The following is a 12,710-nucleotide window of genomic DNA, read 5'->3' as shown; positions in this document are numbered from 1 at the left end:
GTTTTTCAAAAGTCTAAAAAGTTATGGAAAAAAGTTTGTTTTTCTTTTTTTCCTAAAGTTTTTTAAGGTTTCATGAAGATCAAAATTTTGTAGGAAAACATTTATAATGTAAATGTATCTAGCTGTCGATGAATTTCATTCTTAGCGAATGTAGTATTTGTTGGTATGTCGGACAGTCTGAGACGAAGGCTGAATGATCAGGGTTGTAGTTGGTACCTTTGTACGTGTTCGAGTGCCAACAGTTAATGCAATAGCACTCATCGCAATTGCATTCATGGCTGTGATGATTTCCGTCGCATTTTGCACAGGTTGCAGAATCAGCCGTGCACTGGTTCGTATGGTGATCCAGGCCTTGACACCACTGGCACTGTCTGAGAACTATGCGTTTCTTGATGACTGGAGCTACAGATCCAAATGTAGTTATTTACGTTCCTAATATACTATAGTAAACAAAACGCCAAAAAAACAGACTACCCCAAATAACTCTTGATCAAATGATCTGATCTTCACGCTCTAAAACTCATTCTTAATGGTTCGAGAGAGTGACCTCAAATATGCTAAAAAATTGCAGACGATATTTAAAGTTTCGAGAATGGGCTTTCTCTGAATACCTTTTTTTCGTCGGATTCGGATTTCTGACCTGCAAGACATAAAAGATAGCTGCAATCTGGGAAATATGGTCTTAACAATTTGGTCAGGAGAGCGCTTCAAAGTTTCATGTTAATTTTACTTTTTGCTTATTTCGCTATATCTCGAGAACATTTTAAGTGAATTGAAAAATTTTTGCACTCAATTTTGAAATTCTTTTATCCAAAGATAAATAAGCTTTTACTTAGCTTTTTAAATAAACTAGAATTGAATAAAAATAACTTTTAATAAATATTTATTATGTTATTTAAGAATGGTCAAAAAAATTTGATTGTAAGGTGTAAAATTTTTTGCATCATTTTAAAAAATTTTATTTTACGTAGCAAAATACAAAATGGGAGTAAAGTCGGTGAAATTAGTACCTGAGAAATCACATTTTGAGCATCTGATGTTTCTGAAATTTGATTTTTAAGGAACTATTACCTATACACCACGCACTGTACACCGCTCTGCACACAACTGTATACGTATACTATAATTGTAAAAAAAAATCTTAGTAATTACAGATAATTTATTTTCCCCAAAAGGATGCTAGAATGGAATGTGTTTCTCACCAGTTTTTGCTCTTTTCCGTCTTGATATATATAGATATGCTTTCAGTCCTATCACCAAAGCGTCGTATCAATCAAACATGGTACTAAAACTCAAAAGATTGTTTTTTTTTTTATTTATGATCGGCCCCATCCTTACATATGCCTCACCAATCTTGACAAATCTAACACAAACTCAGCTAAACAAATTAATAGTCTTTCAAAATAAAATACTAAGAAGGATATCAAAAGCCTATGGTTCGTAAGAAGCTATACACAATGCATCTCAAAATGGATGCAATAGATAAACATATAGCTATATTAAATATCAAATTCTATGAAAAAGCCACCTCTTGCTCTGCAGCAAATTTCAATGAAATATTCCTATATGAAAATTTAACTGAAGACAAGAACACCAGACCAATAGCAGCATACTATTGCAGTGATGCATTACATGCTCTTATCACCCAACTGCATATAACTGCACATTCAGAAATCAATAATCCACATTAATACTCTATCACTTAATTTGCATTCCACCACCTCATAGAAACACTAAAAAGGTCAAGTTAAAAGATAAATGGGAAAAGGGTCTCAAGCTGCCTCAGGTGTCCAGATATTGAATACTGTTCTGTTCACCAAAGTGTTGATCGGCTATAGCTGAAAGCTACTTCAGCGTCCAACTGCCTCAACTCTTCCACTTCTTATATGCCAATTAGTCTCTGCGGTATTAACTGATTCAATGATGATTAAGGGGAAATGCTGTGTAATTGTGAAGAGTTAATTTTAGCCAGTTACAACTCAAATTGTCTTTCACCAACTTCTACTCAGGAAATACTTCCTCGAAAGAAGATAAAAAGTTGGGTGGTCGGTGGATTTATTCACTTAAGAGTATTAAAATGCAGTGCTTAAAGTATTTAAAGGGTATTGTAAGTCTTGTGTAAAATAACGGTACAAGCAACTTTTTTGTGTGCATATAAAACGGAAGAAGAGAATCACAAATGCAAATTTTTCTTATTTTCCAATTTCACAGTATGCAAAAATTTTGAGTTTGACGTGGAAGATGACGATTTAGCCGCACCGAATTTGATTTGGCCTTCAGCGTAATGAAATGCAAAGCAGAAAAGAATGATCGACGTTCAGTAATCGCATTGTTTTGATGAGTGCAATATCTCAATGGAATCATTTAACCGAATCAGAAGTTTGGAGAGTTGCTGGCCGGTTAGAGGGAAGGGGGCACACACAAGTGAAAATAGCACAAGCTCTTGGAGCTTCACAAAGTGTGATTTTCCGGATCTGAAACCGTGTTTTGGAGACTGGAAATGCAAACCGAAGATCAGAGCAAGGGCGTAGACGTGCTACAACGAAATATGAATGACACTCTTCATAAACAACACTTTCGCTCAGGTTTTGGCACCGCAGTTTCGACACAAGATGTTTGAAACCCCCTTCACGTTGTAGGTCTGTATGCTCAAGAACCAATGGCGTGTGTCACGTTAACAGCAAGGGCAGTGGGCAACAGATCATGTGAACTGGAGGAGAAATGAATGGCTCAATATTCTTTTCTCTGACGAGTCCCATTCTTCTATTCATCTTGATAATAGGCGTAGTTTCACCAGAAGAGAACGTGGCACTAGAAACAATCCTGCTTTCGTGCACGAAACTGAAAGATTTTTTTATATTTTATTTTATGACCGCCGTTGAACTGCCGACCCTGTTTTCGGGTTTACGACTACTAATGTTCAACGCCGTAGCCTTGTAATTTTGAACCAACCCAGGAGACAAGGAAACTCCTGGATCAGTACCCCCAGAGGTATTGATTTGCTATGGGATATTAAAGATGAGATGAGATAGAGATGAGATATTGTAGTTCCTTCTGCAGCAATTGGAGATGACTTCATGTTAATGGACGTCAGTTGCAGGCCTCATTGTACTAACTCGGTGAATGCTTTCCTTTTGGAGAAAGGAATCATACGAATGGATATGCCAGCGTGTTCTCCGGACATGAACCTAATCGAGCATATTTCTTGTGGAGGAGTGGGACAGAATAACCCAGTTGCTCATTAATAACCTCATTGACTCGATGCCTCAAAGGTGTTCAACGTTGCTGGTCGTCCGGGGAAACCGTACCCCCTACTAAATTTACTTTTAAGGAAACGCCGAATTTTTTATTTGTTTTTCTCATAAGCACAACTTGTGTTTTTTTCCTTTTGTACCCAAATGTTCAATAGAACGCATTTTTTTCTACCAAACTAAAGTCATTTTTATCTCATTTGTCTCAAATGTCATGTTTATAGCATATACTACGTATGTCGATAATGTATCAATCATTCAAACAATTTTCAAGGTGCAAGATCAACCCACAACCTCAATATCCTTCGATTGTTTTGAGCAGTGTAGTTTGGTATGCAAAAACTTAAATATTTTTCATTTCAATAATGCTACCATTTTCTAATTATTTCCCTGTGCGTTCGAACCCTGAATAAAAATCGTTACGTTATGTATTAATATTTTGTACTCTACGTGCTGTCTGAGTCTTTCCAAGTTGTAAAATACGTAACGTGCCATATACGTTGCAAAACTGCTGACACTATTTGAAAGACCATTAACCCCTTGGGGATGGGTGATTCTTAAAAGCATTCGTACAAAATCAGAATCAGGATTTAAATAAATAAAAAACAGTAGCTTAAATGTAGGCGTTGTTAATTTGACAGACTTACTTGTCTTTTACTTTAATCATTGTTAGTTTAATCATATATACAAACAAGTAATAATATAAATTTACTCAAAAAAATATAATACAAATAATGAATACAAATAATATTGTTCCATAATAACATCAAATAGTCCTACACGTTTATTTTAACACGTTGAATGCCATGGGGTCACCGGTGGCCGGCACTGAGTTTGTTCGTAGGGCAACGGGGGTCACCAGTGACCGGCAAAGCTAAGATTGGAAACACATAATTCGAGTAAATTTTAAATTTTTTTGTATTATTATCGTTACTAAAATGGTTTGAAGAAATTAATGCAATATGGAACACACAAAAATAGTTTTATTTATATACATAGAGGTGCCAACTTGTTCCGGACAGTGAATAAATATTTTCAAGTGGTTGTTTATTAATTGTGATTCTTGGTTTAATAAATTCCACCACTATTTCTAAACAATTCATAGGCTTATATGATTCTCCAATTTTTTCAGATATGTCAGAAGGCCTCAGACACTCAGTTCCACTACAACGAACAGATATGTCATGCTAAACCTTTTAAAAAACTATCAAAATCTGTCTAATATTTGCAAATTTAGTTTGTAATTATCTACAGTGTGGCCAGACTTGCAAGCCATGCAAAATTAGCATGGCATTCAACGTGTTAATGAGTTATAACGTGATAAATAATATTGAGTTATTCCAACAAAAAAACTTAAACTTCACCACTGTGTGATCTTGAACATTGAACCCCTTGGGGACGGGGGATTCAGAAAAGCATTTGTACAAAATCAGAATCAGGATGTAATTAAATATAAAACGGTAAATTAAATGTAGTCGTTGCTATTTTGACAGACTTACTTTGTTTTTACTTTAATTATTGTTAGTTTAATCATATATACAATCAATGTTAGTTCGAAGTATAACTAAATAATTTTAATTTGAACTAAAGTAATGGTGAATTAAATAAATCAAACAATTATAACCCCGTCCACAAATAAACTGCTAAAGAGCTACGTTTGTTACCAGTTTTATCTTTTTACACTAATTGATACGGTTTTAATATAAAAGGTGCTTGCAAAAAATTTTTCGCATAAAATATGAATAATTTACAATACTTGGAATCTCAAGTGAATTGGTGTATTGGCAACTTCCTACGCTACTCAAATAAAAAAAAATGTTTACTTCTGAAATCTAACTTAATTGCTATTTTATTAGAAAAATTAATTTTGGGAAAAGGAAAATTAAAAGTTTTTAGTTTCGTAAATGTTTCAAAACGGATATTCTTTACAAAAAGTTTACTACCTATTGAATGACTACCTATTTCTAAATTAGAAAGATAGCTTAAGTTTTCAAGCATACGTTTAGAAACTTGACTACCAATTCTTTAGTTATCGTAGGAAGCTGAAAAACCTACCAAAACGACGGATGATACCTATTATTTTATATTGCCCCAAACGAAAATGTAACTTATCATTATAAATTGCCTCGAACTTTTCAATTCTGTAGTGAATACTATTTTTTTATATGTGTTGAAAAGTGATTCTAGCTTAAGAGGACCAGCATCCTCCGAAAACCAAAAAACAAAAGTAAATTGAAATTTCTAAGCAGATAATTGAAAAGTCTCTGTTTTTCTTTTCCAATAAAATATTCCGAGAACAGAAAAATCCAGCAGAGATTCTCTAACAAAATTATTTTTAAAAAAAAATTGAGTAGGTAAAGAGTAAGGGCAGTTTTTGAATGTTCTTTCAGAAATTTTGCTACCAGTTTTTTAACTTTCCGAGGACTAGGTCGGCTTATTCTATTTTTTTGTTTATCCAGGGCAATAAGAGCCCTGTTGCAAACAATCCTGTTACAAACAATCCAGTTACAAACAAACCCTGTTACAATTTTAGTAGTTGTTACAAATATCTATGTATATATTTCTCTTACACGGCGACAAAAAAAGGCCTCATTACAACTCCTGAAATGGCAACGCTAGAAAATCGACTAATGATTGCTGCTAAAAATGTCACATGCCAAATCTAGCTGAGGTGGCTCAACATATAGCGCTTTTAAAAACGGAAACTTGAATAACCAGAGAGAGCGGCAATCTCATACTATTAAGCTAGGTAGAAGTGAGTAGTCTTTGTCGATAGATCTCTATTTTAGTATTTTGTCAAAAGCGCTTTTTTTTTACGAATTTATTTGACGATTTTTGATTTATATCACGAATTTATTTGTTTTATTATTGTTATTAGTTATTCATTGAAAAATGAGTCTCAGTCGTGCTGTTACGCTTTAAGATTTAATACTATAGCACATTTCTAATAGCACATTTCAAATAAATGACGAATTACATGTCATTTATTTGAATTCAAATTTATTTTAATGACTTAGTATTTACTAAAAATATGTAATTTTGTTTTAAAAAACAGTTGTTATACAGATTTGAATGATTGTTTTGAATTCTTAGAATTTTGTGCATTTGCAATGTACCTAAGTTAGTATAGAGCGAAGTGAGCTTGGTTTGCAAAGCAAACAATATAAGATTGCTTAGCAATTTTCGGGGGTTGGCGAGCGGTAGCGAGCAGGGGGCGCAGCCCACTTGTAGATTATAAATTTATCAAACGACAATGAAATCCGTTAGAAAGAGGGGAAAGAGAGGAGACAACGACGTAATTCTAAGTAAACAATAGACTACGTTTCGATAGGTTTAAAACACTCAAACATTTCGTGTTCGTCATTGTTGTCGTTGCATTGTTACTGTTCATTGTCCATTTTCAGTTTCATTCCTTTTAATTTTTTTCTGTCAACAAGAAGTTTGGCCCTGATCGAAATGGAAGACCACGTGCACAGTGCCTGTATTTTCTTATCAGATTTTCTAGAATGTTCTTTCACTTTTATCGTAAGGTAGTTGTAAGAAAATTTAATGCAATTCTTAAAAGTTACTTAGGCATTAAAATTTAAAGCTATATTCGAATTTTAATTCAAAAAGGATTATATGAAAAAAACTCGTTAAAAGGAAGACTGAGCTCAAAAGTTCTAGAAATTCCAACTCGTATTTGAGGAAAAGGAAATAAATGATTCACTAAAGATTATAAAATAGTAAAATATAATAAAAATTTTAAAAGAGGAAGTACCAAAACAAGGTGCTCAAAATAATTTGAAAGAAAGAACTAAATCTCAGACAAATTTTAAAAGAAAAAACGAAAAATAAGGTGATCAGAAAAATTTCAAAAGAAAGATTGAAAATAAGGTGCCTAGAAAAAATTTAAAAGAAAGAGTGAAAATAAAGTGTTCAGATAAATTTTATTGGAAAGAACAAAAATAAGGTGATCAGAAAAATTTCAAGTACAAAAATAATGTGATTAAGAAAATTAAAAAAAGAAAAAAAGAACCGAAATAAGTTGCTCAGAAAATTTTGAAAGAGAGAGAGAAAATAAGGTGCTCAGAAGATAAGGTACTCAGAAGAAGGATTGAACAGAAATAAAATACTCAGAAAATTTTTCAAGGAAAGAACGAAGATAAAGTACTTAGAAAAATTTCTTAAAGGAAGAAAATAATGTATTCAAAAAATTTTAAAATTAGAAACGAATGAAATCAAGACCAAGAAGAAGGCCCACAAACAGATAGATGCTGTAACAAAAGATCTAACTGTAGTGAAAATTACAATCTGGGAACCCATGACTAAGAACTGAAAGGTTTGAACAACATTGTTCAACAAGAGAAAGCCTACTGTAGGCTGTAGTGCCATAAAAGAAAATTTTTAAAAACTGCCCTTTTCAAATAGACTAAAAAGTTCAAAGAATTTTATTTTTGTGATACTATAAGTGAAAGACGTAGAACAAATCGCATTTAGATGACTTGAGGTAAATTTTTTTTGTTGGAGTAGTTTATTTCGAAAGTTATACATTTTCCGTATTATGTTTGACAAAAAGAGAATTATTTTCTTCTTTTTAGTCCAATTAAGAAACGTAGTTTTTAAAAATTTCATGTTATGATTTTCATTTTCTATCTCCCTTTAGTTTTGCACCTGTAAGCTTTTTCAGACTGGAAAAAGGTTGAACTTTCGTTGTAAATTATGCTTGTGGCAGATAAATTATGCTTGTAACACTCATCAAACATTTGTAACGTGTATTATCATCAAACATTAAGGACTAGCTACTCGAAAAGTGGTCGAATATTGGTGATAAAATGGAGATACATTTTGCTAGCATCATTTTGGAAACAATTGAAACTCGCATTACTACCAAGCATTAACATCTAGTTAAAATTTAAGCAGTCTAGCCAGTCGAAGTACCGATTGGCAATAAATTTTGTTTGGACATAAATTCTGCTTCCAGACTCTGTCAAACTAAATTTTTTTTCTTTCAATATTTGGTTATCTAACAAGTCGAGAAATGTTAGAATTTTAAATACCGATTTATTGCCTTTTGCGCAAATATGACCATAAATTCTGCTATAAGAAGTCTGGCTACAGTTAAAACCTAGAAGCAATAGTAATTTGAACTCTCTTACTATATCGAGAGGGGTTGGAAAATTATTGACCATAAATTCTATTTGGCAATAAAATTACGATAAATACTTTTTTTTTTGACATCGATAAATTTTAATTGATAGATGATAAATATAATCTATGATAAATCCGTCTATGATATAATAAATCTATGATAAAAGAGCCGTGATGGCTCAGGAGATAAAGCATTCGCCTTCCAAAGAGGTGAACCGGGTTCGAATCCCAGCGATCGCTGGTCGATACGAATTCCGTATCCAGCTTGCACTGAGCACAGTGCTGACGTAAAATTTCCTCAGTGGTAGACGGATCATAGGTTAGAGTCTCCTTACCGTAAGCCTAACCATGGGAGGTTTCTGTGGTTTTCCCTCCGTGTAGCACAAATGCGGTTTAGTTTCATCAAAAACTCCTCCACGAATGCCAATTTCTCGAATTACTTGCTCCAGGAGTTCCCTTGTCTTCTGGATTGGGTTCAAGATTAGAAGGCTACGGCGTTGAACATTAGTAATCATAGACCCCAAAAATTTGGTTAGCTGTTGTGCGATGGGACACCTTGTGGCCGAGTGGTAGCGCTTCGCGCTCCCGTGACACAGGTCCTAGGTTCGATCCTCGGGCCGGGCAAGGTTAACTTCAGTGGGTCGATAAATGAGTTCTTGGGAGCTAAACATTGGGGGTATCGCGTTCGGCTGACCACCTAGCCGGAACATTTGCTCCTGCACCCCAGAACTCAAGATCAAGAAAACTGAGGTGGGCACAGTAGGCCTTGACCCTCTATGGGCTGTCGCACCACTGAGTTTAGTGTTTAGTTCTGTGTTGGTTGTAAGATAAAACAAAATCTATGATTAATTTTTTTTTTCGATTGAAGCTCATATTGCCATCAAACACGGAGCTAGGGTAGAAATTGCCGTTTACTGGGAAAGTGGGAGAAATTTCGATTGCAGAATTTCCCGAACACGACAAAACTATAAATATTTCTCTTACATGGCGTCAAAAAATACCATCTTTTCTTTTTCGCGTTGGCAACAAAGAATTTTATTTACTTTATAACCGTCATTGAACAGCAGACCCAATTTTGGGTTTGCGACCACCAATTATCAAAGCTTAATCCCGTCCCACCCCCGTTAGGGGGCATCCGGAAAATACTGTACAGTACACTCTAGGTACGCGCACGTTGACCTCTCAGTAAAAGAAAAAGAGGATTCAAAAAGGTAGGCCTGGAGGTGATCCATGGCAACTTTACGACGGACAGTGCTCAACTCCGTAACATTGTAATTTTGAACCTAATCCAGAAGACAAGGGAACTTCTGGATCGAGTATTGGGAAAAACTTGCCTTCGTGGCGGATTTTTTGATGGAAATAACTAGCAATTGCGTTGCATGGAGAGGAAAACTACGGAAAACTCCCATGACTCGCCTGACGGCAAGGGGACTCTAACTCATGATCCGTCCACAACGGAGGATATTTTACGTCAGCACTGTGGTCAGTGCAAACAACAAAGAATTGAAATATCACGTATATGAACTTTCATAGACATAAAAGCGTAAACATATGTGTCTACAAATTTCTGACTGAAAATTCTTTTCTCGCACCTGTTACAAACTGTTACTATAAGATTTGGAAGAACTGGTTCATATCAGCAAACAAAGTGTTCGATATTCTTTGATAAATGAATATCTGTCGTGCTTACCAGACATATGCGGGTGGGATCTTCCAAGTGGAGCTTATATTAGTCAAAAATAGGGAGTGGACCTCAGAAATTCGCAGTTCGGTGGAAGGGGCAGTGGGGAATTCGCTACCTTCCCCAGCCAGCAGGTCAGCAACTTCGCTTTCGTAAACGCCAGCATATGAAGGAATCCACTGTAAGCATACAGTACCATCACTCTGGTCAAAGCAAATCATTTTAGAATGACACCCTGCCCCAATTAATTCAGGATATTATGTTCCTCAAGTACTGTATGGAGCTCTTGATATATGTCAGTATCCAAATATCATCACCGTCTGGTTCCAAAGCAAGATTTAATGCCTCTCATATAGCAACAAGCTCCGAGCGAAAACCTTAACTGTGACCAGGGTATCTAAAACAATATATATATATATATATATATATATTAATNCCACCAGAGTTATACATTCCTGGTTGAGCAGCTGCAACCTACATGATATCATGAGATGGATTGTTTGGTACAGTGGACAATTGTGTAGCGAAATCGTATTGCTCGAAAAAAATGAAGCTCTTATGAGAAATAAATATAATAAAAAACTAAATAAGAAATAAATGTAATAGAAATAAATCTAATAAAAATTACCTATTCCACAAGGATAAAAATCTATCATAGTCAGCTCATCACTAGCAGATTGGTAATAACCATACAGTAAGCTTTAGGTGCAGTGGATAATTTCCTAAATTGCTAACTCGTTGAAAGATCTTATGTGTATTATGATGTTTAACAATGTTAAAAAGCTTTTTAAGGGAACATATCCCAAGTGAAATAAAAAAAATAATCTCACATCTATGTAATTTAAAAACAATTTTAAAAACAAACAGCGAAAATACAAATCAATTCAATAGTATATAAGGCATGTTAACTCAATTCTATGAAGGGGTACCTTTTCATAGAAGTAGGTTGACATTGACGACATTCCCGGTAAACTACTCTCCCCACAAAGTTCAAAGACAATAGCGAGGAAAACTTTTTGCATGCATAATAATTTACTTTTGTTTCATTTAAAGTTGTAATGCTCTTTTACTTAGCTAATTAAAAATAATGTTACTAAATACCTATTTCCTTCTTAAATTATGAAAAATGTCCTTTATTTATTATTTAATAAAATTAAACTTAATCTCAGATATCCCTAATTTTTCAAATAATACTTGTTAAGATAAAAGATAAAGTGTTTATTAAATGAGTTTTATATTTTTAAAAGAACATTTCATATCGTATTGAAGTTGCTTCAAAAGCTCCTGTAAACAATCTCAATTTAATTACGTATTTAAAATGAGCATAAAAATTTAGAAATTATAAGAAAGTGACTTATCCTTTCACAAGTACATTGAAGAATTCTAGGGTAGAAACAGATTTTTATCACATAGCTTTTCTCCTTCCAACCTTCATAAACTACATTTAATACATAAGAACTTTATTCAGTGAATATTTTTTCACATGATTTTATTTCATCTTATAAAAATAAATAAGTATATGTTCCCCAATTCTTCCTCATATAATTTAGTCATAAGAAAATTAAGGATTTTCTTCTTTTAAGATATAATCTGAAAATTCTGAAACAAATCCGATAGGAGAGACCACTTCAATCATTATTATACATTTTTGTGGATGGTCTACCAGTTCAACATATCAAATCCTTGCAATCTTTAACCAAGTCTTTTGATCGAAAGCAGGTGAAAATGCGAAGTTGCGAGAATGCTCAGATAAATTTACACGTCTAGAAAATACAGAAAACTAGTATCAAATATAAGATTTTTTTACTGCTTAAATTATATTTGATTAGAATTTATCATGTTCATTCACTTAAATAATTTCAGTGAAGGCTCCAACATAGGAATCGATGAATCATTCTCCAACCATTACTTACACTTTCTTTTTCTGGTGTTGAACGAGAACTATCCTCATTATTGCTGCCGTCAGAAATGTTTTTTCCTGTTGCAGGATCAAATAATGCTAGAGCTTTTGTTTTCTTTCTTTCTTTTTTTTCTTTCTTTCTTTCTTTTCTTTTGTTTTCTTGTGTCTGAGCAGGCTGTTGTGCAGGCGGAATGGGGTTGGTGTAAGTTGGCGTGGACTGATAGGAACCTTTAAATGAAAAGAATAAAAATCATCAAATTACAATGTAAAAAATTATTTTAAATAAAAAAAAAGAAGTAATGCACATCATACCATTTGAATTAGCTTGCGGAGGATTATTGTATGAAGTACCCCATTGATTATTAAGATTAACAGGCTGGCGAGTTGCTGCTGGGAACATTATGTTCCGAGGAGGATTAAATTGCCTCTGTTGATACTGAAAATAAACAGCAACGAAATGTAAAAAATTACATAAAGCATAAAATATGTTTTTTTTGTCTTCAAGTAAAATAAATAAAACACACAAATAAATAAAAACATTGATTACATTAATGATGTTTAAGAATTTTTGATACCAAGGATGCGATTTCAAGAAAGAAAAAACATGAAGTAAAAATAAGTCTAAAAAGTAACTATAAGGACTATTCTGGTCAAGTAAATTTATTAACTATTATTTTCTTATATTATTTAACAATTGATATAATTTAACAAACATCAATTTATAATAGGAATATCTTAGCAGGTATAA

The sequence above is a fragment of the Parasteatoda tepidariorum genome, chromosome 2 (genome assembly GCF_043381705.1).
Source record: "Parasteatoda tepidariorum isolate YZ-2023 chromosome 2, CAS_Ptep_4.0, whole genome shotgun sequence".
Classification (NCBI taxonomy): domain Eukaryota; kingdom Metazoa; phylum Arthropoda; class Arachnida; order Araneae; family Theridiidae; genus Parasteatoda; species Parasteatoda tepidariorum.
Note: the sequence above shows the minus strand (reverse complement) of the source record.